Raw genomic sequence first — 26302 nt, 5'->3', positions numbered from 1 at the left:
CAAGAAGGAGGAAGAAATCCCCAACCATTTCCTTAATTATAGGGGGGAAGAGGGACTCCTGCCAGGGCTCCTCTGCAGAGCTGGAAATGAGTCTGTAAACAAGAACTCGGCTCCAGGTTTTCAGAGCTTCAGATTCGGAAATGAATCACTGAGGGGAAAATATAGTTTTCTTACAGAAAGAAAACAAGGCTGAGATGTGGAGATGAAAGAACAAGCAATGCTGGCTAGTTAAAGCCCAGGTTTCCTGCCGTCCTGAAGGGGCTCCCTGCAGACTGAGACCCTGAATGGGGTCAGGGGTCCCTTCCCTGAGAGCCCACCCATCCCAGGGTCTCAGGCTGGCTCCCCTCTATTCAGGTTCCAAGGACTGAGTGAGCCTCAAAGGCAATGGTGGAATTCAAATAATTTAACAACTGGTTTTCTGCCCTAATGACCACATCAAAATATGGGATGCTAAACTAGGCCAGAAAAGGCCTGAGGAAAAACAGTGTTTGCATGAATTACTTTAGCCCCCCCCCCCTTTTTTTTTCTTTAACTGTGTTCGGTCTGTGAATCCTTCTTTTTTTGGCACCTTTAATAAATTTGACCTGTTTAAATCCTGAAGTTGATTCATAGCCTTCTTGCACCTACTTCAGGTTGCCTGAGCTCCTAACTCCCAATGTCAGATCTGGATGGGGGAGGATTCCCCCCCCCCCCCCGGTCCTCACCCATTTTCTGGGTGGACATGGCAAGAATACACCATCTACCACACTGAGGGCAGTGCCATCCCCTCAGTTGCAGTCTTCCTATGCTACACTTTATTAAATAAACTAAGAACTCTTATATGAACATGGAAAGACCACACAGAAAGAGTCAATAAAAAGAAGAAACTGCACCAATTCTACAACTTTCTCCCTATTCAGCCTATGGTGTAGCCCACAGGCTGTCACTTCCTGACTCTCATGCAAAAATTGATATTAGTAGAAAAGATGAAATTTCACTTCTGTTACTAGGAATTTTTAAATCAATTAGGAGTTCCAATAAAAAAGGAAAATCACCGACAGGCCCAATGTCAACTCCCAGCGTTGTCATGGCAGACAAGGAGGGGGAGTGCATTCCACGCATACTGTCGGCTGGAGTTGGATCTCAGATTACTATAGCCAGCTTGGGAGGAGTGCAACTCATTGGGGAATGTGATCTATGACACAGACTGAGGGGAGGGAAGGAACAGGGGTAAAGGTCAGCAATAAATCAAACAATGCATAGACTTGACTGCAAACAGATCTTGCCTAATAGTGCTCCTAATGAATGACTAGTTTTTGTATTGAACCTTGACTCGATGCTCATGAATCAATTAGGGTTTTTTTTAGAAAATCTCACAGACAATCAAGTGTGCTTTTAAATATTGGTGGTGCCTGGAGGGAAACTCAGGAAACCATGGCAAAGGGCCAACTATCCGAAGAAAGCCTGATTGCAGCCGGAGTGCAGCCTGACCTCAGACATCAAAGCCGAGATGGGTGAAGCAAGAGGTGATGAGTGGAAAACAGCGTTCAACTGCCCCCTAGGGAGCTTCCAATTTAAAGTGATGCCTTTTGGATTGCAGGGAGCTCCAGCAGTGTTCATGCAGTTAATAAATGAGGTGCTGCACGAGCACTTCTACAAGGGGGTCCTCGTCTAACTGTAGGTCAAGCTATCAAAATGTGAATTCCACCATGCACAGCTAGACTATGTGGGCTACTGAGTGTCAAATGAGGGAATAGAGATGGACCCAGCCAAAGTACAAGCTGTCATAGGCTGGCAACCCCCTCGTACCCGCAGATAGCTACAAAGCTTCCTAGGTTTCACAAACTTCTATAGGCAATTCATCCCCTCTTTTGCGAAGATTGCCAAACCCATGACAGACCTCCTAAAGACAGGGAGCCCAGGAACAAAACCTCTCCCGGGACAACCTCTACAGTGGGACCTAACCTGCCAAAAGGCATTCGAAACATTAAAAGAAATGTTTGCAAAGGAACCGGTGCTGAAGCATCCTGACCCCAAGCAACCCTTCGTGATCCAAGCAGATACCAGCAACATGGTAGTGGGAGCAGTGCTACTCCAAATAAACAGACAAGGAAACTTACAACTCTGCACCTACACCTCCCGCAAGCTCACAGACACAAAGACACGATGGGCCGCATGGGAAAAGGAGGCTTTCACGGTGAGATGGGCATTGCTAATCTGGAGACGCCTGTTGGAGGGAGGCCAGAAACCATTCAAAGTCTGGACTGACCACAAAAATCTGAAGGCTGTCAGGACCCCACAGAAACTATCACCCAAACAAGTCTGATGGGCTTAATACTTCAACCATTTCGACTTCATACTTAAGTACATTCCATGGGGGAGGAACTTTCTAGGTGACACCCTCTCCTGCATGCCCCAGTACAAATGTGAATGGGAGCAGGTGGTAGATGCCATCATTCCCTCTACCCAAATAGCTGCCCAAGTGACCACCAGATGACAATGTTGTGACCGGCAAGACCAACCTGCAAGCAACCTAACCACGAGACTCAAAACTGAACTGCTAGCAGACTCCTGGTTCCAAAACAACCAACACACCTTGACAAAAAGAGATGACCTTGCATGGAAGGGGATGAAACTGTACATCCCAGAATCCCCATGTATCCTAATTCTCCAGAGGAGCCACGAAGCCAAACTGGCAGGCCACTTTGGATTCCTAAAGACTTTACACTTAGCCCAGAGGCAGTTCTGGTGCGCCTAATAAATGACTAGTTTTTGTACTGAACCTTGACTCAACGCTCATGAATCAAATAGGGCATTTTTAGGAAATCTCACATCTCACTTAACATTAGGCAGGGTTCAAGCAAAGCTACTAATTATTTCCTTGTTATTAGAAGACAGGCAGCATAAGTGACATCATCCTAGAATGACTCCAAAGCTCTGGGTGACCTTCCTGAGCAATCTCTGGAGACAAGAGACCATGTTGAAGAACAGAAGAATTTAATTCCCTTATTACTGATTTTCATCCAGCATTACTTTATTTTACATGTCCTGGCACTGGCAGGAAAGACCACAACCACAACAGAACTGTTCCCCCAAAGGGTTTAGTTGTGGCTTTTCGCTAACATGCTTTTGTCCAGCCTCTCCTCTGCACATGGAGCCCAGGAGAAGTTCAGGATCCCAAGAGGAGAAGTTGCTTCTCACTCTAATTATGACCACCTGGACCTTAGGGATCTTATGCTACTTCTCCAGTAGCTCCTTTGATGCAGAGATCAGACTGAAGCCACATGCAAAGGATCTTCTATCAGAAAAGGATAAACTTCTTAGATCAAGCTCCAAGGGAACAAGTTTTGGGACAGGTAGAGGTATTGACCTTGATTGTACTTTTTGCTCCTTTCCAGGTAAAATTGAATGGTTCTCTGTTTATCTTAGGAAAGCCACTGGCATTTCCATCTTGTGAGAGGGCTTTGTTTTCTTCCACTGTTTCTGTTATTTGTATTAGAAACAGGAAAAGGATTAATAAAGCTCCATAAATTATGGACCTCCTGCTTCTGCTTCTGCTGCTACTGATGTCCCATCCAGTCTCTGGGAAGCTTGGAGTGAAATTCCAATTCGCTCGCACAGAGAGGGACTTCTCCAGGTGCCGTCCACCAAACAGTGTCAAGGGGCGGCGCCTAGGAGCAGAGCCTTCTCTGTGACGGGCCCAGCCCTGTGGAATGACCTCCCTCCTGATATCAGGACTACCTCTGACCTCCGCTCCTTCCGTGCAAAGCTCAAGACCCACCTCTTCCAATTAGCTGGCCTGGGTCAACCATAGTTTTACCTTACCGCTCCTGACGGGTTTTTTAAATCTTGTAATTTAATTGAGAGTGTTTTAAATTGTCAATTTTAAATTCTATTTTATATATTTGTTACCTCCTCCATGTATATGTGTACGTATGTGTATGTGTTTATTTTTATTTGTATATGTATTGTTCATTTGTATATTTTATGTGTTTATTGTACGCCGCCCCGAGTCCTTTTAGGAGAGGGTGCGGCTAACAAATAAAAATTTATTATTATTATTATTATTATTATTATTATTATTATTATTATTATTATTATTATTATTATTATTATTATTATTATTATTAAATACCCACTGAGTTTGGAGTACCAGGATGAAAACAATCCATGGAGCTTTTATAGGCAAGGAGACCATCTCATTGGTATAGTGAGCACTGCAAAAACAACACCACATACAACACTGCCTTTCAACGTGGTTCCTTCTACTGCGTCTCCTTCGTAAGTCAGTCAGGGTGATGGAGTTACATTCCCCCCATTGTTAGTTCTAAAACTCTCCTTTTCTTCCTATTCTACTTACTTCTACATTGCAGGATCTGTCTAATTTCCTGAATGGTTTTGATTTTCATTGCTTCTCTCTTTTGTCTTATTTTGTGATAGGGACTCAGATCCAAATATAGCACTTAACAAAACCTGAAACAACTCCAGATTATTTTTCTCTCCCTATTCAATTCTGAATTCATCACTTGAATACTGAAGTTTGTTTAAAGTTGTGATTGAAACTGTTGCAGTTGCCTCTGCCTAGCACATTTTCATATTTGTACAGCTGATCCTTGATTTTGGATCAATGTTGGCTTAAGGCTCAGTAGGCTTGTGGAGATAAAGTTCATTATATATTTTTAAAAGTATTTGTTGTTGCTGTTGATAATAACATTTTTTCCCATAATAGAAATACTTATGGTTTTCTAAGTAACCTACAATTAATTTTTGCCATGCAAGTGGTCAACAAGAATACCCAGCTCCTGAACAATCTCACACTGGGCTACAACATCCATGACAACTATTTGAGCACTTTCCACACTTCAGATGCCTTGTTGGACATGCTCTCCACTGGAGAAGCCAATGTCCCCAATTACGGCTGTGGAAGGATGGATAACCTTCTGGCTCTTTTTGATGCAACTAGAAGGGAAATCTCTATCCAGATGTCAACATTAGTAGACACCTACAAAGTCCCACAGGTTTGTGTGTATTTTTCTCCATCTGGTATAGTGAGCGAGTGAGTAATAAATACACACATATCTTCTCTTTTGAATTCAAGAGCTACTTTTCACCATATTAGCAAACATGTTAATTATTGTTATCCTTATTGTTCAAATTTATCTTAAAACCTCTGAAGAGCAATAAGATCACAAGAAAGGACTTTCTATTCAGCTCTTCAAAAAAAGTATCCCTAATTGTGGAGTTTCTATTGGCATTTTCATTTTCACATATAAATAAAACCTGCCACATCCAGTTAGATTGAAGTTGGCAATAGTAGTGTCTGTATATATTAAAATAGAATAAAAAGGACTCTAGCAATTACAGGCCTGCTAGATATGTTGCTAAAATATATGCTATTTGTCTCTTAGGTAAACTTGTGAGTTGGGTAGAAGAAAAGTGTATTCTTTGAAGGAGAAGAGGAAGGTTTTAGGTAAGGTTAAAATATAAATTTGTATAACTAAGACATAAATTAATAGTCTACTATTGACAACAGATTGGTCTTGAAATGTCTAATCACAAAATATGTCAGTCAGATAAACCACTTTTTGCTGGCTTTATATATATTAGTGCAGCATTTGACATAGTAAATGGAGAAATGTTATGGAGGAAACTGATTGCCCTCAAAAGGGAGCTCAGCCTTTTGGCCCTGATCTCAGCACTTTCTCCCTTGTTTGAGAGGGAGGATGGAGCAATGAGAAGAAGGATTTATGCTTACCAAGGGGGAGGGGAAAGATGCATATTTGAACCCTTGTTATTCAGTCCAGATATGAATGACTCACCTGCACTAATGAAAGATCCTGAAGTCCTTATGTCTAATGTGCTAAATGCATATTGGAATGCCATGATTTACAAAGATAACATGAGATTACTATCATATGTTGAGATTACTATCATATGTAGGCTGTTAAGTAGTCCTTAATCGTATTGTCATAATTCTCTGATCATTAATAAATCAAAGTCCAAAACTTTGGTCTTTGGAAAAAGGACATCATAGCCACAGATGTCTATTCAATGGTGAGCTGCACAAAGCAGCTCAGACCAGAAGTACTGCAGATTACTTTGAATGGTTGTGTCCTCCATCTCTTCCATAGCCGACTCATAGCATTCATCGCTATCTGAGTCCCTCAGCAGCTCCAACAGATCCTGCTGGGCCACAACAGTGAGCCAATAGAGCAAATTAACATCTTTCCTCACCTGGGGAAGTTTTCTCTGAGACTGAATCTTGGGTCCCTCATCATCAAAGGAGCTCATTTAGAGGAAGGATCTGAATGAATCTAGCACTTAAATTAAAATCTCACAGTTCTCCAGCTTCTTTAGCCCCAACTATTAAAGTATATAAGGCCAAGGTTCCCCCATGTTCTTATACTGAGCTGATGTTTGGGGCTTCAAGCAGAATCACTAGTAGAACAAACCTATCACTGCATCTGAGGAGAGTCTTGGGGGTAGATAAAAGGACTTCAGCTGCTGCTCTTAGAGCCGATTTGTGAATTTACATGACTTCTTCTTTGCCTAAAATCAGGCTATATTAGTATTGGTTTAACATTAAAGCTATGGAAACTGGCAGACTCCCAAAATTGTTTCTCTCAGAACAGACAAATTTCAATTAAAGACCAATCTTGGACTGTACCACTGACAAAATTCTATTAGTAGCTGTGATCTCCCTGTCTCTTGTACAGCTGGAGCAGAAGGTAAAAAGATGGTTCCACAAAGAATCTGGGTTATTGAAGCAGAGAAAGATGCTGCAATCTTCAAAAATAGCATACAGCAATGTCCTTTATTGGAATAAAACATTTCATTTGAGATTTGCACACATAAGTCTAAGTGCGATAACTTTTAGGGGTGATACAGTAATACAAATTGCATTTTTATGTTGTTATTTTTTACTTAAATTGTTTCTTATATTCCATTTTATACATAATCTTGCTAATACTCTGTTAATATTTTAAATGATGGCCAAACAAACTATTCTAATATGTTCATCAGAATGAAGTCAGATTAATTTAAACCTAATATTTTGAGCTTGATCTGATCCCAATATAACACAACATTCCTCTTTTTTTTCAGATCAGAGATGACTTTGTTTCAGAGGCTCTTAATGATAAAAGTCAATTCCCTTTTTTCCACCACATGTTCCCCAAAGAAGGGATCCAGTGCCCAGCAGTTGTCCAACTGCTCCTCCATTTCAGATGGACCCTGATTGGCCTCTTTGCTTCAGACACGGAGAAAGGAGAGAATTTCATGAGGAGTTTCACTCCTATGCTTCTCAGGAATGGAATTTGTGCAATTATACCACAACGATTCTCAACAACAGGATACATAGCAGCCCTCAAATATGCCCTCTCTAAGTGGAGACAAGTCAATGTCTTTGTTCACTTCATAGAAGATGTTGTCATTTGGGACAGAATTCTTCCTTTCCATGAAACATTTCTGCGTTTGCCAGGACCCATTAAAGGGAAAATCTGGATCCTCACAAATTTTCAACTATACTCTATAAAAAAGCATAGACTTCTCAAATTCATCCATAGTATTTGGAACTTTGGTATTTTGGAAAAAGAAAGACGAGATGATTCTGCCTTTGAACCGCACTTCTTTGTGGAAGATCCGTTTGAAGACCATTATTTTCACTGTTCTATTTCAAAGCATGTCTTTTCTGTCAAAGGCCGCAGAAGATGCACCCAGAAAGCCCCACTGGAGACTCAAGAGAAAAGGAACAGGATCCGGATCACAAATTACTACCAACATTACAGTCTCATGAAGACTCTGGCTCAGGCTTTGAATGCCGCCTATTCCCCCAGACTGAGGAGGAGAAGGAAAGAGGGAGAAAAGATCTTGGGGTCCCCAAGGCTGCAGCCATGGCAGGTAAGGAGTCCTGATATGGATCCATTAATCTGAAGTTCTTTTGGAGAAGGAGTCCAGAGGAGAAGTAGAGGAATGACCTCAATCTACTTATGCTACAAAAGTTGGACAGATTTGGCTAATCTAATTGCTGAGGGGATAATGCTCCAAAGAGTAGACACCATGACAGATAAATTTTCATATTCAACATAGCTCGTTTTAAAAGACTGTTATGCATTTTTAAATACATTCCTGTATATGTGTGGTTTTGTGATCAGCATCGTGGAACGTTATCCTTATAAATTTGAAGGCCACTCTGAGACCATCTAGCTGAACCTCTCCTCTTTGCAGGAATCCCAGTTAAAGTTTCTCTGACTGATGGCTGCTCTGTCTTTGCCTTAAGACAGACATGTCAAACTCAAGGCCTGGAATGTGGTTAGACCTGGCTTGTGGGGCTGTCCTAGAGGCAGTGAGGGGCCAGCCCCTGCTGCCTCCTGCCCTGCCCCCGTGTGCATGCAACTGACATGTGATGAGCACCGTTTTGCCCCACAGGCTGACCATACTCTGGCATCGGGTGGCTGCCACACTGCCATGCTCCATGCAGAGTCTAGAGCCCCAGCAGCTGTGCAGTGCCCACTACCAGTGCCTCTGCCACCTCCATGGCTCACTCACTGGTATATGATGGACAAATCTTGCTGAACATTTTTTGTTTGCTTATGCAGATAATGTTCTCTTAACTCAGTGCTTCTCAATTATTTTCTGTCATGCCCCCCCTAGGAAGAAGAAAACATTTCGCCCCCCCCCCCCCGCGCGACTGTAAATAGTATCATTTGTCTATAAAATTGTTATAAGTACACCTCTGCATAACATAGCACACCGGTCTTTCCTCGTCTCCCACCGTAGTCACATGCTTTCTTTCCTCTTTCCCTCTTGCTTGTCTATCCTTCCTTCCACCCTCCCTTCCTCCTTCCCTTCCTTCCTGCCTCCCTTCCAGTTCCCTCCTTCCTCTTTCCCCCTGCCTGCCTGCCTTCTTTCCTCTTTCCCTATCCTCCTATCCTTCCTTTCTCCCTCCCTCCTTCTCTGCCTCCCTTCCAGTTCCCTCCTTCCTCTTTCCTCCTGCCTGCCTTCTTTCCCTCCTGCTTATCTATGCTTTCTTCCTTCCTTGCACCTCCCTCCCTTCTGCCTGCCTGCCTTCTTTCCTCTTTCCCTATCCTCCTATCCTTCCTTTCTCCCTCCCTCCTTCCCTGCCTCCCTTCCAGTTCCCTCCTTCCTCTTTCCTCCTGCCTGCCTGCCTTCTTTCCCTCCTGCTTATCTATGCTTTCTTCCTTCCTTGCACCTCCCTCCCTTCTGCCTGCCTGCCTTCTTTCCTCTTTCCCTATCCTCCTATCCTCCCTTCTTCCTTCCCTTCCTTCCTGCCTCCCTTCCAGTTCCCTCCTTCCTCTTTCCCCCTGCCTGCCTGCCTTCTTTCCCTCCTGCTTATCTATGCTTCCTTCCTTCCTTGCACCTCCCTCCCTTCTGCCTGCCTGCCTTCTTTCCTCTTTCCCTATCCTCCTATCCTTCCTTTCTCCCTCCCTCCTTCCCTGCCTCCCTTCCAGTTCCATTCTTCCCTCCTTCCTTCTGCCTCCTTCCTGCCTGCTTGCCTTCTTTCCTCTTTCCCTCCGGCGTGTCTGCTTTTCTTTCCTTCCTTCCACCTCCCTTCTGCCCTTCTTCCCTCCCTCCCTGCCAGCAGCTCCTCCAGCATCCCAGCTGGAAGCAGCAGCACAACAGTCGCCGTTACCAGGGGTGAAGGGGTGGCGGTGGCAAGATCAGGTGACCGCCGCCCCTTTGTCCCTTCCCCAACAGCGGCTGTTGCGGTGGAGCTTCCAGACGGAATGCTAGCGGTGGAGCTGCTGGCGGGGAGGCGAGCTACGCGGTGGCGAAGACGAGCGGTCCCATGCTTCCCTCCCTCCCACCCCCACCCGAGCAGGCTTCTTGCAGAGCTCCAGCCCGGGGCTCCAATGAAAATCCACAGTCCGAAGTGCTGCCACTTCCAGGCGGCATATATTATGCCTCGCCCACGCCTTCGCCACCGTTGCACCCAGATGGAAAGGGAGCCTTCGCGCCCCCCTTTACGGAGCCTCGCGCCCCCCCAGGGGGGCGCGCCCCACTATTTGAGAACCGCTGTCTTAACTAAACATATTTGAAAGATAGAAAATTGTAGAAGAAATATTCAAATATATGACCATGTTTTCTGCGTTTCAAATTATTGGATGTTTCAATACTAGTTTCATCCCTTTCTGGACAAGAACGTGTTTTGCAATCTTTCCCACTTTAACCTCTACTTGGACCAAAATGGAAAAATAGCAGCAGATCTGGGCATCTGGGGCCTCTTGGTTCTCCCGAAGGAGGATGTCAGAGAAATGACTCTAGGGATTATTCATAGACAGAGATTTTTTATCATCCCAAAAGCTCTTACACAGCTTAAGCTGCTCAACAAGGTGGGTGAAATTTTGGTGTATTTTCTCTGTTTTCCAAAGCCTGAGGTCCCATTTCAAGTGAGCTCAGCCTTGTCCCCAAGGTGGTTGACCTTCAGTTGAACTGAATGTGGGGAGTAGAAACCTGATGATTTTCTTAGACAGCTTGGGAGGTTTCACTGCTATTCCATTTTGTGGACCATCTACAATTTAGTATCTCCATCAGAAACCCAGAAGGGTTGGGGAGTGTGTAGCTAATTGCATCGGTTTTGTTTCCTTCTTGTACACACATAGTAAAGAAAGCAAGTCAGTTGACCAGTGTCTGAATTTAGGTTTGGACAGGTAAAATTAAATCATGAGTGGGTGGAGGTACTTTGGGTTCCATTGGAAGACGTTTCATCTTGTCCTGCTTGGGGAAAGTGTTCATAGTCTGGGAAGTTCTTCCACAGACCAGACATATTTTTTTAAAAAATTAAATTTTATTTATTTTGTCAAGCATGTATAAGATAACAGGTATAACTATAAACATGATTATGAATACAGGAAATGGATACGAATAAATGGGAACAGTAGGACAGGGATAGTGGGCAGGTTGGTGCGCTTATGCACGCCCCTTGCAGACCTCTTAGGAATGGGGTGAGGTCAACAGTAGACGGTCTAAGGTAAAAGTTTTGGGGGTTTGGGGATGAAACCACAAAGTCAGGTAGTGCATTCCAGGCATTGACCACTCTGTTGCTGAAGCCGTATTTTCTCCAACTGAATTTGGAGTGGTTGACATTAAGTTTGTATTTATTGTGAGCTCCTGTGTTGTTGTGGTTGAAGCTGAAGCTGAAGTAGTCATTGACAGGTAAGACATTGTAGCAGATAATTTTGTGTACTATGCTCAGGTTATCCATGCCTCCATTACACACAGAGAGAGAGGGGGGGGCATAGAGCAATAGGACTTATGCTCCTAGGAAGGAGCTCCAAGGCTCTGGGTTCACATGAAATCGCCATGACTGTCATGATGTGCCCAAGGACTGATGTGCCCTGACCCAGACAACTGAAGCAAGACTTCAATCCAAAGGAAAGCCATTCCTCATCTATGAAGTTACAAGGGAGAAGATGAAAAGAAATGGTAGATTTGGCCTTTGGCTTGTAAGAGGATCCTTTTTGAGAGACATGTTCTCATGATTTCACACCCATCTCAACTCACTCCAGTTCTAGAATCTAGGCAGTTGGTTTTAGTCTGACTTCTCCAGTATGGCAGACACAAACATTGAAGAACTAAATATGCAGATCAACAAAGAACATTTCCTTTAAAATAGACAGTCCTAATTTCTAAGAAATATTTCCTTTGTATTTTAAATTTGAGACAGTTTGGGACTACTTTCAAAGGAGAGAAGCTTTCCAATGCTTTACATACTCCATTAGAAAACTTTCCAGATTTTATAGGTCAGAAGTTTCTTTCTTCATCACAGGCCATGATAAGGAAGTCCTGGCTTTCACTTGCTGATGAAATCTTTACTCAATTCCATCCACTCAGATTTTATTAAGTAGAAAAAGTCTTTATTGCTATGTAATATGCCAGAAGCAAAAGGAGGAATTAAACGAAGAATCTGCAATAATTGCATCTCCTAAAATTATTTTAAAACACTTAAGTGAATCCTAGAGACTACTTGGGTAATATCTACATGTAACTCCATTTTCCATGGACGGAGAGTCCTAACACATTTTCTTTGGCATTCCTTTTTTTTCTGCTCAGTCACTGCCTCAGTCCAAATGTGTGGAAAGTTGTCATCCTGGATTTGTCAAGAGGGCTCGAGAAGGAGAGCCAGTTTGCTGTTACGACTGTGTTCCTTGTCCGGAGGGGACCTTCTCCATACAGGAAGGTGAGTAACACTAGAGAAAAGGAGATGGGACTGATTCATTACATACATCAAATAATAAAGGTTCCTATGATGGTTCTGAACACCACAGAGGAAATTATTTGGGTCCCAATTCTTCTCTCACTTTCATAGACAATTAAACAAAAATTGATTTAAAAAAAAAAGTCTTATACTTCTTAACTTCTCTCACTGGAGTTACTAATAAATGTATGCTGGACAATACTCCTGGTATCACTAGATGTCCAAATAAGATATTTCTTGAATGGTATAAGGAGATAATAGTAAAGGAATATGTTTTTTTTCTCAGATACAGAAAAATGTACCAAGTGTCCAGATGACAAATATCCAAATGACAAACGAGTCCAATGTATTCCCAAAGTTATAATCTTCCTGTCTTATGAAGAACTTCTGGGCATCATCCTGGTCTCTTTTGCCCTACTCTTGTTCTTAATCACAGGGCTTGTCTTAATCATCTTCATTAAATACGGAGAAACTCCCATTGTCAAAGCCAACAACCGAGACCTCTCCTACATCCTCCTGGTCTCCCTCCTGCTTTGCTTCTTGTCTCCTCTTCTCTTCATTGGTCAACCAAGGAAAGCCACCTGCCTTCTCCGACAGACGGTTTTCAGCATCATCTTCTCAGTTGCCATTTCTTCCCTCTTGGCCAAAACCATCACGGTGGTGCTGGCTTTCCTGGCCACAAAACCAGGAAACCGAGTGAAGAAATGGTTGGGGAAGAGCTTGGCCAACTCCATCATCCTTTCTTCTTCTGCTGTCCAAATTATCATCTGCTCTATCTGGCTGGGAGCTTCTCCCCCCTTCCCTGACTCTGACCTCCACTCCCAGCCTGGAGAGATCATCCTGCAATGCAACGAAGGGGCCGTTGTCATGTTCTACGTCAACCTCAGCTACATGGGCTTCCTGGCTGCCATCTGCTTCACGGTGGCTTTCCTGGCCAGGAATCTGCCTGGGGCCTTCAACGAAGCCAAGCTGATCACCTTCAGCATGCTGGTCTTCTGCAGTGTCTGGGTGACTTTTGTGCCCACCTACCTGAGCACCAAAGGGAAATACATGGTGGCTGTTCAGGTCTTCTCCATCCTGGCCTCCAGTGCTGGTCTGCTGGGCTGCATCTTCATCCCCAAGTGCTACATTATCCTTCTGAGGCCAGACCTGAACACAAAGGAGCATCTCACAGCCAGAACAAATGTAAAAACATAAGAAAAAACACCATATATTTAAGAATAATAAAATGTCCATTTATTTGAACGAATACCTGAATTATTTCCACTTAGATAGTATGCAGGAATCAAATATCATATCTACATGTTTCCAAACGGGAAATTGTTGAAGGATTTTAATTCTTATAACTGCCTTCCTTTTCACCTCAATAAATCTTGCTAAAGAAAACTCTGTGAAAGTCATCCTGGCCTCCAGTGTTGGTCTGCTGGGCTGCATCTTCATCCCCAAGTGCTACATTATCCTTCTGAGGCCAGAGCTGAACACAAAGAGGCATCTTACAGCCAGAATAAATGTAAAAGCATGAGATATAATACCATTATGATATTGGAAGAATTGTTAAAGTTTCTTTTATTTGAAAGGAGATACTCTTTCTATTTAGATAGTATGCAGAAGACAAAGAAAACTATATCTATATGTTTCAAAATGGGAAATTGCTGAATGACTGGAATTTCTGTAACTCCCTTTCTTTTCAGCTCAATAAATCTTGTTTAAAAGTCATTCAATTTGTTGTTCAGCAACAGCAACTGAATTTGATACCTCATAGAAAATAATCCGGGCACTTGTTCCTATAGCTAAAAGTGTGTATGTGTGTGAGTGTGAGAGAGAGAGAGAGACACACACACACACGCACACACACACACACACACACACACACACAGAGGGGGGGGTTGTCAGGAGGAAGCTGTGGGAACCAAGAACCAGCCTTGTTGCCTGATCCTCTCCCTGAGAATGATGTGAAATGCCATGTTTGACTGGCTCTCAGCTGGGGAGGGAAATCTTCATTCCTCTTATATAGTTCATTCTTGATTTCCTGATAAAACTTTCCTTTGCAGAAAGTGCTCAGCAGAACAGCTATCTGGGATTTCAGTTTGGGATTGTTTTTATTTTGGTATGTACCTCACACCCCAAAAATAATAAATAAATAAATAAAAATAAAATGTGCAAAGTAATTTCCACTGTATTTTTTTATTTCATCAACCAGAGAAATAAAATTGCAGTTTTCAGACCCTTTAATTTTCCACTCTACAATTTCTATCTAAAGCATTTTCTCTGGTCCTCTTCCAAGCTTGTCTTGTTTGTGAAGGGCTGGAGAAGATGCCCAGAGAAAGGGGACCTTGTGACTTTCCCCAGAAGGAGGTTGGAGGCATCCTGTCTAAAGGCAGCCGCATCATTGACCAGGTCACAAACCTTCAATGCTGCATAATATCCATCCAGGTCAGGAAGGAGCCAACGTTGCGACGATACGGATGTGAGGTCTCGATGCTCCGAGACCGCAGCTGATACTTTTGCCACTGGGTGGTCCAATTGGACCTAAACCATCCCGAAGAGACGGTGAACAGGAAGAATACATCTTGCTGACCTTAGGGACATCGCAAAGTCCCTGATCAATGCAAGAGAAGTTCTTCAAGCCGGCAACAAAAAATCCAGCCAAGGCTGCCGAAGTCAGGTTAGCTCCAGAATGGAAGGATGCAGAAAGAGAAAGTGTTTCCAGCTGGTGAGGAACTTTTACTGTTTTAAAAAGAGACTGCCTATAAAAAATTTAAAATTAATTTAAATTGGAGAACAAGAATCAAGCGGCGGAATAAAATTTGGAATGGTTTTGGACAGTGGTTATCTTACTTTTAAAATGTTATCTTCATGGATGGAATTTATGCAAGCCTTTTAAAATGAATGGATTAAGTTTTCTTCTTCTATTTTTTTTCTTTTATCATTCTCTGTAACCTATGGACTAAAATTATCCTCTTTCATTACTGTGGGTGTTCTCCTAACCCATTTAAAAATTGGTTGATAGATGGAAGAATATAATTTAAAACTCACCGCCCCGAGTCCCTCCGGGGAGAGGGGGCGGTCTAGAAATTTAATAAATTATTATAAATTAATAAATTATTATTAACTAGTTAAACTTGGTGAAATTTATTGACAATAGAAATAGTTTAAATAAATAATTGATAGTGTTACTAATGTATACAATGTGTAGTGTTATGATTAGTATAATTGGATATGAATATTGAATGGTAACCCATGTAAGGAAGATTAGAAACCCCTTTGGAATATATACAAAGGTTAATAAAAAAAGAACTAAGTTAGATACAGTTAAAGTTTTGATTATTAGGGGGGAAATGTTATGATACAGGATATAGTTTAAATAAAGGAGGGATAAGGATAACAACGTATATATAGATATGGGTATAACATAAGGAAACTGGATGTAAATTCTAAACAGAGATTTGGAAAGGAGGATTAGAAAATTTTGTTATTGAATATAATGGATGTTTAGTTAGAATAGGACATAAGGATTTAGTGTCAATGGAGGATTTTAGAAATAGTAAATGAAAGACCAGTATGTGGTTATGTATTAAATCTTGGTATATTTTATGATGAAGGATGTTTAAACAATTATAATCAAATGAAAATGGAGATATGATGATGGTAATATGTATAAATATCTGAGTTAAAATACTTGAGTTAATATGAATTATGTTTGTTGACTGTGGAAGAGATGCACAAAAGTCTTTCTGTAACCAACTGATACACTTTCTACAGCATGTAAAGAAGAATGTTTGTTTTGAAAATAAAAATAAAAAACTTTATTAAAAAGAAAAAAGAAAGTTCGGGCTCGGCTGTAGTCGTAAGGCAAAGACTTCCTGCCTTTCAATTCCTTGTTGCCTGATTTGCTTCCGAAGGGCTGCCTGGAAATTGAACACAATGTCAAAACCTTCCAAATTTGCCCATCAATGCCCTTGATGGTCTTTAAAGTCCTTGGCATATGATGGCAATTTGGGTCAGAATTCCCATAGCTAAGCGATGTGGACATAAAGCTCAATCACACCCCTTAATGATGGCAATCCACCCATGGTGGCTGTCATTAATTGAATCCCACTGTCATTAGGTGAGGGAATTTGTCCAAGGGCACTGGGGAAGCCAGCAGGAAGTCTCAGGCCTGCAGGCAGCAAAGTGGGGGAGGAGAGGACATGGGGGAGGGACAGTGAGGGGGGAGGAGGCTGGGGAAGGGGGGGCCAGTCAAGGACCCCCCCCCCCACTGGCCTTCTAATTTCCCTGCCAGTTTCCCACTGGTCTCTCTGGGGAAACCAAAGGGAAAGGCTGCAAATGGGGATCGTGGAACTGGATTGCAACTGGTCGTCACTAGGAATTGATGGTGAGGCATCCAGAGAGCGATTGCGTGGTTGAATGGGGAGCTGAGGGGTGGGGGGGGGGTGGGGGGCAGAACTCCAAGGACCACTTGCAAGCAGCCTTTGTTCAGTGCTGTCATAATTTGGAGCGGCTGCTCACCCATGGTCGTAGATGGAGGACTTTCTGCCCTGTCAGATGCTGGATCTCCTCTCCTTCTGAGCAGTGAAGAACCCGGAGAGAACTCTTCACTTTCTGGGCCAATCAGGACCCTTCCCAAATAAGATCCCGCTCTGTGCGTGAGATGGAATTTGTGTGCTTTGTGTACTGCCAGTAAACCACATTTATTTCATAGATTTTATAAAGAGTTCCCTCTCACAACAATTAAAACCAAGAAAACTCAGTAAAAATACAAATATATTTGCACAGACAGACAACCGTATTAAAAGCACCCCTCAAAAATCAATTAAAGGCAATGTGGGATGAGGGTAAACAGGTGAAGGCAACCAGGGGTCCCATTCAGGGGAAGCCTCGCAAGGCTCCCTCCTCCTCCGGGACCCCAGGCACAATGGCCAGCATGGTCCAGGCCCTTCCCAGAGGCCAGGAGGCCGGGCTGGATGGCCAAGGGTCAGGGCAGGGACCAGGAGTCCAGGCTGTGTGTCCTCTGGGATTCCCACACAATAACAACACCAGGAAATAAAGAGATTTGAAGCTTTATTATTCATTCAAGCAAACTAAACAAATCCATAAAGGCACAGCCTAAAAAGCATCCACCTCAAGCAAGATGACCCCCAATCTCCCCTAAACTGCCTGGATCTGCTTAAGGATGACAACCGAGAGACCAGAAGGGCAGCCAAATTCCAGAGGACCCAGTGCCAAGCTCCATCCAGAGGCTCCTAGGAGGTCAAAGGCAATTTCAGAGCTTCCATCCCAGCCTGGACTCAGGACCTCCTTCCTGTTTCCAGGGCATTTCAACTGGGGGAGCCCAGCCTGGCTGCCTGGGAACCCTGGTGGTGGTTCCCTCCCAAATGCCTGGGAAACTACAGAGAGGAGCCGGTGCTTATTTCAATGATCTTGGGGTTCTCTCTTCTCCCTCCCACCCCCCAATTTTGGAAAGGGAAAAATAAGCAGGGTAGCTCAGAAGGAACTCTGAGTTTTGCACAATTGTTGCTCCAGGGGCCCATCTGAATTCTGGGGAGACAAAGTTCCAAAGGACTACAGAGGGTGTTGGGGTCTATTTTAGTGAATGGAGACGTCTGCAGGGGCCACAGACCTCCCCCCCCCCAAGGAATAGCCTCCCCTACCCCTGGTTTTTTCATCTTCCTTCCTTCTCCCCATCAGTTGGGCACTTAGGGGGAAAGAGGTTTTTTCCAACTCTGGGCCAAAAAGACTTTGGAATCTGATCTTTCCTCCAATTCTGGACCAGACAGACTCTCTCCTCCCCAGCTGCCCCGTCTGCTTCCCATCCCACAAAATAGGAAATCTCAAGGGAAACGAAGGGAATAGAGTCAGTTCTAAGAAAGGAGTGGGCGAGGGGATCCAGGGTAGAGAAGAGAGGAGAGGAGATGATGGATTGAGGGGGAGCTTGTCCCAGCAGGTCCCCCTCCATCAGCTGGATCCCCCCTGTGGCTCCCTAGTCGGCTTGGGACAGACGTCCACCTGGAGTTACATTCGTCCACCTGGGACGGACGTCCACCACCGTTACTTGCAGGGTCTCTGTGGGGGTTGGCAGCCTCACACAAGGTCCTCCACAAAGTTTACATTCTCGGGCACCTTCCTTGGGCTTCTGTGTCTTCTCCACCTTCCCTGAGTCTCTTCTGCTGCCAGACTAAAATAGGCCAGGTAAATTCAGGACCCTGGATAGCGATCCTGGATGAGGAATCCGAGGGAAACTTCTTTTAGTAGAGCAGGAATAATGTCAAGCGCCCAAGTAACATGACCCAAAAAACAAACTCCAAGGCATCAATCTTCCTTTCAAAGTCTATTTATTAGGAACACATTAAATTGACAAGGACTTGGTGTAATTCCGACTCTGGCCGGGATCTGGAATTACATCCAATCAAAGCAATAATATGAAACTTCCCCCCCCTGAGTCACAAACTCCAATCAACTCTGAGTCCAACTGCTCAGTGGCTCCAAACTCCACCTTCGTCCAGCTGCAGACACTTTCTCTCTTCCCAGGGAAAGGAAAGCCATCTAGGCATAACATTCTCCCCTTGTCTTTACAACCCCACTTTCCACAGTTAGAAAGTGGAGAGCCTGAAGTATTATTAAATCCATTAACTCACAAACCTCAAAGCTAATAGAAAAAGAATACAAAGGCTAAAATCAAATATGGCTACACCCAGGACACCTTCAGGGTCGACAAAGAAGGTACCCCCAAATCATTTTCTGCATGAGTGTGGCAAGAAATCAGATCACACCATCCACCACACTATAGGTACCGCCACAATCTCATTGCAATCCTCATAGCAGGCTCTTTATTTCGTAAACTAAGAAACGTCAAACTAGGAAGGATCAGAGCGTCTTAGGCAAACACAGAAGGGGAACAGAGAGAGTTTCATGGAAGAAATAAAGAAAACTTCTGTCTAGTCTTTAACTCCTCTCTGTCCCTATTTACCCAACAGTGCGATGTACAAGCGGTCACTTTCCTGAACCCCAGCGAGCTCTCATTTCAAAGTGTGATACTTCTAAAACAAAGGGGAATTCAAACTTCATTTCAAGCACAAGCTGTTTGTAAAATTAGCTCCTGTTTAGGATTGATATATGGAGATCTGACAGAAAAGAAAATCACAGGCTGGCCCTACTCTTAACATGAGGCACGTTGAAAAGTACGGATGGTTTCCTTCGTATTACTAGAAGACAGGAAGAAACTAGAGTAAAGAGACCTCAACCTAGAGTGGACCCAAATGCCATAGCTCTGTGTGAACCTTCCCCAGCAGACTTGGAAAGAAGAGGCCATGTTGAAGGAAAACAGAATTCAGTTCCCTGGTGTTGAACTATCTTCCTCCAGCCTCACTTTCTGGATGTGTCCTGACAGGAAAGACCAACAACCACAACTGAACAGAACCCCCAGGGGTGTATCTGTGACTTTCTGCTAAGATGCTTTTCTCCAGCCTCTCCTCTACACACGGAGCCCAGGAGAAGCCCAGGATCCCCAAGGGACCAATGGCCTCTCGTTAGAATTATGACCCAGACTTTGCTTATGCTACTTCGACTGCCTTTGATGTAAACATCAGACTGAAGCCACATGGAAGAGATCTTGCATCAGAAAAGGATAAACGCCTCAATTGTTCACACTGTGTGTGACACGTGTTTTGGAAGAGGCAGGGTCTGTGCTCTTAAATGCACCTTTTTCTCCTTTCCAGGTGAAGCTCAGTTTGTCTTTGTCTGGATCAGGAAAGCCAGGGTCATTTCCATCTTGTGAGAGTGCTCTGAATCCTTCCAACTCTTGTTCATGGTTAGAAGCAGTCAGGGGATTGATTCAGCTCCAAGAATTATGGACCTCCTGCTTCTGCTTCTGTTGCTGCTGATGTCCCAGCCGGTCTCTGGGAAACTTAGAATGAAATGCCCTCTGAGTTTGGAGCCATTGGAAGCCAGAGATGGAAAACAACCATGGAGCCATTACAGGCCAGGAGACCATCTCATTAGTATAATCATGAGTTTAACAAAAATATCGCGTACAACATTGCCCTTCAACATGGCTCCTTCTCTTCACTTTGACTTGTAAGTCATTCAGGGTGGTGGAGTTGCATCCCCTCCATCAGCAGTTCCAACACTCTCCTTCTTTTCTTCTTATTCCATTTACCCCTCTATTGCAGCGCCTGTTTAATTTCCTGAATCGTTTGGATTTCCACGGTTATCCCTTTTATCATATTTTGTAGAAGTAACTGAAATCCAAAAATGGGACAGAATAAAAACACTGACAACTCCAAATTATTTTCCTCTCCCCATCCAAACTTGAGTTCATCACTTGAATGCTAACTGATGTTCAAAGTAGTGATTGAAGTACCGTATTTCTAGTTGCCCCTTCTCAGTCCAGTTCCATATTTTTATAATCAGTCATTGATATAGAATTCCTGATCCTTATAGCAACAAATGACTTTTTCTTAGAATTGCTATATTTTTGTCACTGATCAAACATCCTCTTCTCTTTATGATGATTTTACTTTAATGTTTGAATTGTTCTGGATCCTGTTTAGTGGGCAGATAAAAATAAGTCCTTCTACAAATAATGGTCTATTTGTGATTCTTAAGCCTGGTGGAGGACTAGCTCCATTTCTTCTCCTCAACATTCATTAAAGTTACACAGTAATGGGTGGCTGTAATTTGCCTCTGGTTTTGGATCAACATTGGCTTAAGACTCGGTCAGCTTGTGAAGACAAATGGGATTAAATTGGGAAAAAAGTGTTCTTTTCATGATGCTGATAATAACAGGAACATTTATTTACAGTAAAATCTCTCTCCATCCTTTTTTAATGCTACTCTATATTTTTGCCTTTGAACTGATCAACAAAAATCCATATCTTCTGCACAATCTCACACTGGGCTACAACCTCCATGACAACTATTTGAGCACACTTGGCACTTCAGAGGCCTTGCTGGACATTCTCTCTGCAGGAGATGCCAATGTTCCCAACTACGGCTGTGGAAGGAAGGAGAACCTCCTGGCTCTTCTTGATGGAGCTGACAGGGACATCTCCATCCAGATATCAAGATTAGTAGGCACCTACAAAGTCCCACAGGTTTGTGTGTATGTGCTTCTTTGCCTGGCAGACTGAGTGGGATGGTGATGGGTGAGCGATAGATCCAAACATTTCTTCTCTATGGAACTTAAGCTGCTTTTCACCATGGCCATTGTAGGTGTCATGGCTGAGGATTTGGATTGACAGTAGGGCAGGGAAGGATCAAAGCAGAGATAGGCATCATGGCACCATTGCTTTGGGGGCTTCTGCTGCACACTTGCAAAGTGGGAAGAAAAGAGTGTATACATACAGTATGAACCACTGGTATTCAGTGAAGATTCAGTCCTTTAGACTTCAAAGATCCTGAAGTTAGGATGTCTAAGAAGCTAAATCACATTTTTATGCTGACTATATTTTATCATTAGTATAGTCTGAAGGTGGGTTGAACACTTTGTTGAAAAGAATTGGTTCCTACCGTCAGGATAATTCTCTGATTATTAATAAATCAAAGTCAAAAGTTATAATCTTTGGAAAATGACATCATGGCTATAGAAGGATATTCCCTTATTAGCCAATAGAGAGAATTAACACTTTCTTACCTAGAGGTAGTTTTCTTTGGAACTGGATGCTAGTTTCCTCTTTATCAATGAAGTTCATTTAGAGCAGAGTCCTAGGTTTATTTGCTTCTTAAATTAAAAAAAACACCATCAACTGTAGCTATCCAGCTTCCTTAGCCCTATCTACTAAAATTCTATCTATTGCCAAGGTTATCCGCAAGGGCTAATATCAGACTGAAATTTGGTAGTTCAAATAAATCACTAGTAGAAGTAAACCTGTCATTTGCACCTCTATTACTGTCTGCGTTGGTACTGCAATCAAGCAAGAGAGACACAGACAGACAATTAGGACTGCAGAATAAGTAATTGCAATCAGCCTGCCTTCCATTGAGGACCTGCATACTGCAAGAGCCAGAAAATATCTACAGACCCCTCGCATCCTGGACATAAACTGGTTCAATTTTGCCTCTCAAGGCAATGCTACAAGGCACTGCATGCCAAAAAAAGCAGACACAAAGGCAATCCCCCCCCCCCCATGCAACTAATTCCCACAACATTGTCTTATGCCCTGAGATATCCAACCACCTAGTAGGGCTGTGTTACTTATTATCCTTCCCATTTGTCCTATTATCTGTTTCCTTAGTTTCTTATGACTGTAATGTTGTCGTATCTCATGATTTATGCTGGTTGCTTTTATTTAGTATCCTATCATGATTTATGTTGGTTGCTGTAGCATCCTATGACTATCACTGAGTGTTGTATCTATGATTTATGATGACTGTATTTTATGATTGTGATTATCACGTGTTGCTTGTATGTACACCGAGAGCTTATGCAGCAATCAATCAGAATAGAGCTGGAAGGGACTTTTGAGGTCTTCTAGACCAGCCCCCTGGACTGGACTAGAGCAGGAGACCTTATACCATTTCAGTGATGAAGCACCCACAACTTCTGAAGGCAACTTCTGTTCCACTGGTTAATTGTCCTCACTGTTAGGAAGTTTCTCCTTAGTTCCACATTGCTTCTCTTCTTTATTAGTTTCCATCCATTATTTCTTGTCCTGCTCTCTGGTGCTTTGGAAAATAAATGGACCCTCTCCTTTTTGTGGCAGGTTCTCAAATAACTGAATAACAGAGTTGGAAGGGACCTTGTAGGTCATCTAGTCCAACCCCCTGCCCAAGCAGGAGCCCCTACACCATTTCTGACAGATGGCAGTCCAGTCTCTTCTTGAAAGCTTCCAGGGATGAAGCTCCAACACCTTCTGAAGGCAACTTCTGTTCCATTGACTGGTTGTTCTCAGATTGAGCTGTAGTTTCCTAGGTCTATCCCCCCCCCCTTTTCTTGGATGATAGGAATGGTTCTGAGATAACCATTGAGATAACCCTAACTCCTTCAGAACTCTGGGATGTAATCCATCAGGTTGCAGTGATTTATCTTCATCAAGGTCAAACTGGTGTTCTCTTTCCATTTTCTTGCTTATTTTAATTTTAATTTTAATTTTTAGTCGGTCTTGTACAGTTATGTTTTTGGTAGGTTGGATTATACTCTGCTTTCTTTCTACTGCCTGTTACTTCCTTGCCATCTTCTCTCTTTAGTGGACCAACTGTTTCCTTGACTTTTTTCTTGTTATTTGTATTTTGAAAGAAACTTTTTTTTATCTTTGACTTTTTTGCTAGTCTTTGTTTATTCTGTTCATTCATTCACCAGAGACAAATTCCTTGTGTGTGTCCAATCACACTTGGATTCAATTCTATAATTTTCTTTTCTATTCTAGAACAAACCCAATCATAGCATCTTAGTAGTATCCTGGAGATGGATAAAAGGACATCAGCTTCTGCCCTTAGAGCTGAATTGGGACTTTATATTTCTCTCTCTCTAAAGTTAGGCCTTATTATTGATATAAAAACTATGGAAATTGTGAGAAACTAAAAAATCTGGTCATTTAGAATAAACAAAATTTCAATTAAAGACCACTTTGACCACACATCTGACAAATTATGTTAGAAGTACGGTCTCCCTGACTCTTGCATAGAGAGAGAAAAGGCTGGAAAGATTGCTACACAAAGGATATACACAGGATATCAAAGCGGAGAAACTTGTAGCCATCCTCAGAAAGTTTGGAACATTGAAATGGATGAGCTGCTACAAACAGACCTTCCAGATTGCCAAGTATTGAAATGCAGAAATGCTGAAATACCCCGAAGGAGGATGAGTAAGATTTCAGCAGCTGGATACAATGGCTAAATATTGAAGATTTAATCAAGCTTTTTATAATGACTTTTGCAGAGGATCAGAGATGGAAGAAATGACACACCTTCACTGCTTTTTCAGATCAGTGATGGAATTCCTTCAGAGGCTCTGCAAGATAAAAGTCAATTCCCCTTTTTCCACCAGATGCTCCCCAAAGAAGGGATACAGTACCCAGCAATTGTCCAGCTGCTCCTCCATTTCAGATGGACCCTGATTGGCCTCTTTGCTTCAGACACGGAGAAGGGAGAGAATTCCATGAGGACTTTCTCTCCTGTGCTTGTCAGGAATGGAATTTGCGTTGTTATATCACAATTGTTCTCAACAACTGGTCATATAGCAGCCCTTGGGAATTCCCTCTCTAAGTGGAGACAAGTCAACGTTTTTCTTCACTTTATAGAATATGTTTCCATTTGGGAGAGAATCCTTCCTTTCCATTTAACACTTATGCGTTTGCCAGGACCCATTGAGGGGAAAGTCTGGATCCTCTCAGCCTTGGGCAGTATGAAAAAGAGAAGGCACAGACTTCACAAATATCTCCATAGTGTTTGGATGTTTGATTTTCAGAGGAAAAAAGGCCTCAGGATGATACCTTTGAGCCCAGTTTTCTTTTCAAACACCCATTTCCAGATCCATATTTCCGCTGTTCTCTTTCAAAGAATGCCTTTTCTGTCAAAGGCCGCAGAAGATGCACCCAGAAAGCCCCACTGGAGACCCAGGAGAAAAGGAACAGGATCTGGATTCCAGGTTTCCACCCTTTGTACAGTATCGTGAAGAGAGACTGGGACAGAATTAACGGTGTCATTCAGACTCTGGCCCAGGCCTTGAACGCTGCCTATTCCTCCAGACAAAGGAGGAGAAGCAAAGGGGCCAAAGAGAGGCTGCAGCCATGGCAGGTAAGTGGTACCAACAAGGATCCATCAAACATAGGTAGAAAGATGGTGAGGAACTTTCGGAACCTTTTTGAGGTACAAAAGGACAAGGATTGTAGCCAATTTAATCACTCTGGGATAATGTTCCAAAGAAAGGGCGCCATAATAGATTTCCTTTGGTATTAACAGCCAATTTTAAAACCATGTATACATTTTTAAATAAATTGCTGTAGGTGGGGATTTGGAATTAGAATCACAAGATTTTACATTTAAAACATTGAAGGAGTCCTTGAGACTATCTAGCCCAACCCCTCCTCCCTGCAGAAATCCCAGTTAAAGCCTCTCTGACTGATGGCTGCTTGGTCTTTGCAATCAGACTGTAACAGATGATCAGGCTAAGCCCAAGGGTGGGGTTAAATGCATTATAAGTGTGGAGTCCTTAGGTCCCCAGAAGAATCCCAAATCCAACCCCCACCCCACCCACCCCCGTGAATTTCATTGACTCTTACCTAGCATCAATTTGGGTTGGCCATTATTAGATCAAGCTAATAGGTACCTTGTAGGAAACTTTCAGAGTGTTGAAGAATTCCTGTTCTTGATTTTTAGATATTAGATTAGAATTCTTTATTGGCCAAGTGTGATTGGACACACAAGGAATTTGTCTTTGGTGCAGATGTTCTCAGTGTACATAAAGAAAAGAAAAAATAAAATATATTCATCAAGAATCATAAGGTACAACACTTAGTGATAGTCATAGGATACTAATAAGCAATCAAATCATACTAGGAAGCAATAAAACAATATAAATTGAAAGATACAAGCAACAAGGGTTATAGTAATAAGTAGGAAGAAATAGGTACTAGTAAGGATGAGAAGAATAATAGTAATGCAGTCTTAGTAAATAGTTTGACAGTGTTGTGGGAATTATTTGTTTAGCAGAGTGATGGTGTTCAGGAAAAAACTGCCCTTTTGTCTAATTGTTCTGGTGTGCAGTGCTCTAAAGCATCCTTTTGAGGGAAGAGGTTGAAACAATTTATGTCCAGGATATGAGGGGTCTGTAGATATTTTCATGGCCCTCTTTTTGACTCATGCAGTATATAGGACCTCCATGGAAGGCAATTTGGTAGCCATTATTTTTTCTGTTCTAATTATCCGTTGAAGTCTGTGTCTGTCTTGTTGAATTGCAGAGCCAAACCAGACAGTTATGGAGGTGCCGATGACAGACTCAATGCTTATGCCTGGCAAAGACAAATAGCGAAGGGGAAACTGAATTCCTCTGCTTTACGTAATTTCTCTCTTGGAACTGAGTTCATGTTTCCATGCCTGATGTTCTGGAAAAACAATAAACAGATGTTATGCTTGTGTGTAACATCTTTCAGTTATTGGAAGAAGGCTGCA

This window comes from Natrix helvetica (assembly GCF_964273705.1).
Source record: "Natrix helvetica genome assembly, chromosome: 5".
Lineage (NCBI taxonomy): Eukaryota > Metazoa > Chordata > Lepidosauria > Squamata > Natricidae > Natrix > Natrix helvetica.
The sequence above is the reverse complement of the archived record's forward strand: the minus strand, read 5'-3'. Positions refer to the sequence as shown.